This window comes from Rhinopithecus bieti, unplaced genomic scaffold, assembly GCF_001698545.2.
Source record: "Rhinopithecus bieti isolate Rb0 unplaced genomic scaffold, ASM169854v2 scaffold_23748, whole genome shotgun sequence".
NCBI classification, from domain to species: Eukaryota; Metazoa; Chordata; class Mammalia; order Primates; family Cercopithecidae; genus Rhinopithecus; species Rhinopithecus bieti.
In genome coordinates, this window is record NW_016811596.1 from 3,084,168 (window position 1) to 3,087,920 (window position 3,753).

Below are 3,753 nucleotides of genomic sequence, written 5' to 3' on the forward strand. Positions count from 1 at the left end.
CTACCTTCTTTTTTTTTTTTTGGAGACCGGGTCTCACTCTGTCACCCAGGCTGGAGTGCAGTGGTGCAATCCCAGCTCACTGCAACCTCTGCCTCCCAGGTTCAAGTGATTCTCCTGCTTCAGGCTCCCGAGTAGCTGGGATTACAGGCACGCGCCACCACGCCCAGTTAATTTTGGATGTTTCGTAGAGACAGGGTTTCACCATGTTAGCCAGGCTGATCTTGAACTCCTGATCTCTAGTGATCCGCCCGCCTCAGCCTCCCGAAGTGCTGGGATTACAGGTGTGAGCCACCGCACCTGGCAACTACCTTTTCTTCAGAGTTCCCTCTGTTCTCTTCCTTTGATAGCCGAGAGGCAAGCCAGGGGATGACCTTTGCGTGTCTTACCCCATCTGCCCTCACTATAGGAACTCCTAGAAGGACCAGGACAGACACAAGGATGGAAGAGAAAAGGACAGAACAATTAATGCAACTGTGACTCTGGGCTTGGGGAAATATTCTCTTCAGTATACACATTTATTTATTTATTTTTGAGACAAGGTCTCACTTTGTCACCCAGGTTGGAGTGCAGTGGTGCAAACTCGGCTCACTACAACCTCCTCCTCCCGGGTTCAAGCGATTCTCCCACCTCAGCCTCCGGAGTAGCTGGGACTACAGGAACACGCCACCATGCCTGGCTAATTTTTGTATTTTTGGTAGAGGCGGAGTTTTGCTATGTTGCCTAGGTTGATTTCGAACTCAGAGCTCAAGTGATCCGCTCACCTTGGCCTACCAGAGTGCTGGGATTACAGGAGTGAGCCACCATGCCTGGCCTTTTTAATTTTAAATTCATGAGGTACATATACAGGTTTAGATTCAGGGCGTAAATATGCAGGTTTTGTTACATGGGTGTATTTCATGATGCTGAGGTTTGAGCTACTGATCCCATTGCCCAAATAGTGAACATAGTACCTGAAAGTAGGTTTCAACACTTGCCCTCTTTCCTTGCTCCTCCCTTTTGGAATCTCCAGTGCTTATTGTTCCTATCTTTGTGTCTATGTGTACAACATGTTTAGCTCCCACTTAAAGTGAGAACATGCAGTATTTGGTTTTCTGTTTCTGCATTAATTCACTTAGGATAATGGTCTCCAGCTACATCCATGCTGCTGCAAAGGACATGATTTCATTCTATTTATTTATTTATTTAGATACGGAGTTTTGCTCTTGTTGTCCAGGCTGAAGTGCAATGACGTGATCTTGGCTCATTGCAACCTCCACCTCCTGGGTTCAAGCAATTCTCCTGCTTCAGCCTCCCAAGTAGCTGGGATTATAGGCACCTGCCACCATGCCCAGCTAGGTTTTAGTATTTTTAGTAGAGATGGGGTTTTGCCATGTTGGCCAGGTTGGTCTCAAACTCCTGACCTCAGGTGATCCACCCACCCCGGCCTCCCAAAGTGCTGGGTTTACAGGTATGAGCCACCGCACTGGGCTGACTGCATTCTTTTTTATGACTACATAGTATTCCATGGTATATATGGACCACATTTTCTTTATCCAATCTACCACTGATGAACATCTAGGCTGATTCCATGTCTTTGCTATTGTGAATAGTGCTGCGAAAAATGTACAGGTGCATTTGTCCTTTTGGTAGAAAGATTTATTTCCCTTTGTGTATATACCCAGTAGTGAGACTGCTGGGTTGAATGGTAATTCTATTTTTAATTCTTTGAGAAAACACCAAACTGCTTTCCACAGTGGCTGAACTAACTTACATTCCCACCAACAGTGTGTTAGAGTTCCCTTTTCTCTGCTACCTCGCCAACATCCATTATTTTCTGACTTTAATAATAGCCATTCTAACTAGTGTAGATGGTATCTCATTGTGGTTTTGATTGTGCATTTCTCTGATGATTAGTGATGTTGAGCATTTTTTCATATGTTTATTGGCCACTTGTACTCTTCTTTTGAGAAGTGTCTGCTCATGCCCTTTGCCCACATTTTGATGGAATTACTTGTTTTTTTCTTGCTGATTTGTTTAAGTTCCTTATAGATTCTGGCTATTAGTTCTTTGTTGGAGGCACAGTTTGTTAATATTTTCTCCTATTTTTTAGGCTGTCTGTTTACTCTGTTGATAGTTTCTTTTGCTGTGCAGAAGCTCTTTAGTTTAAGTAGGTCCCATCTGTCATTTTTTTGTTTTTGTAGAATGTACTTATTTTCCCTGACTTTTCAGTCAGAATTTACAATCAAGGGGAGCATAATTGATCCAGTGGAGACCCAGGATAAAAGGGTGTAATTGCCTAGAGACTCTTTTCTGTTAAGTATCATTCATCTTACTTCCCTTATCCCTTTGCCTCCAAACCTGTTTCCAAAACGAAAGCATTGCTCCGAGGAAGTGCTTGCACAGTGATAGATAGCCCATGTGGGGAAAGGCTGGGAGAATCATGGAGAAGAGAAACCGAGAGAGATGGAGAGGGCATTCTGGCCAGCCACTTTTCTTGGAATCAATCACTGTTTGCCCCGCAGTAGTGGGCTGGATGAGCGCAGCCTCATAATTAAAATTCTCTATTCTAACCTGTCCTCACATCTTTAAAATGATTCTTTGAGAAGTCTGGGTTAAAAAGTTTAAGGAAGAAGCCAAATTGTGAGTTTTGGGGGAAAGGATGATCATCATCTTTAAAAGAACTTTTGGTTTCCAAAGAAATATGTATAGAACTAAATGCACAGATTTTCTTTTCCATTTTTATTTTTTTAGCCAATTCCCAAAGCCCTAAATCACATTTTCCTTTAGATTTAAACTCTAGAAAAACATTATTATTATTATTATTATTATTATTAGAGACAGGGTCTTGCTTCATTGCCCAGGCTGGAGTGCAGTGGCACAATCTCAACTCACTGCAACCTCCACCTCCAGTGTTGAGGCGATTCTCCTGCCTCAGACTCCCAAGGGGCTGGGATTACAGGCCGGTGCCACCACACCTGGCTAATTTTTGTATTGTTAGTAGAGACAGGTTTCACCATGTTGGCCAGGCTGGTCTTGAACTCCCAACCTCAAGTGATCCGCCCACCTCACACTCCCAAAGTGCTGGGATTACAGGCATGAGCCACTGCGCCCAGCCTAGGAAGACATTCTTGTCTTCTCTAGTTCACCCTCCACCACTGTCTCCTCTCTGGAGAGCCCCCTAAATGGCTACACAAAACAGCTAAACCACCTTTCTTCCCCCTGTGACCTTGCCCATACAACGCCTCCTCTGAGTGCTTGTTCCTATCCCACCTCTTTGCAAAGGTACTAGAAAGCATTACAGCTGAAGTTCAGACATATTCATCTGTTACCCATTTACTAGTCAGAGAAATTAAATTATTTGATTGAATGAGTTCTGCTTCAAGCGACAGAAGAATGTTCCACCCTCCAATAATGACATAGAGGACTAATTGAGTCTCTTTCCAGCTTCTATCCTGAAAAGCAAACAATCAAACAAACAAAAAATAAAACACATTGTGATACTCAGAAGCTCATTACATATATAGAGGATACTTGACCTCTATATACAAAATAACTCACAAATGCACAATTGGATTATTAATAGTGTTATCTCACAGGAGTAGAATCAGGTAACCTTTACTTTCATCTTAGTATTTTCATATAACAAAGATGTATTATGTAAAAATATTAGGAAAAGTCAATCTATTTTCAATCTGACAGAAAAAAAGTATTGTTTTAATACCAAGATTAACTTTTTCTGACATAAACTATTTTTTTTTTTTTTTTTTTTTTTTT

At 42.0% G+C, this 3,753-nt stretch overlaps 1 protein-coding gene across 1 annotated transcript in view; it reads right to left on the reverse strand.

Annotated features, from left to right (window-relative positions):
- Positions 1 to 2,977: 2,977 nt before the first annotated feature.
- The window catches only part of A2ML1 (alpha-2-macroglobulin like 1), a 55,932-nt gene continuing 55,156 nt past the window's right edge, over positions 2,978 to 3,753 (reverse strand). The window contains exon 34 of the mRNA XM_017894246.1: positions 2,978 to 3,431. The gene's annotated coding sequence lies outside the window, so the exon portion shown is untranslated. The remainder of the gene's footprint in view (positions 3,432 to 3,753) is intronic.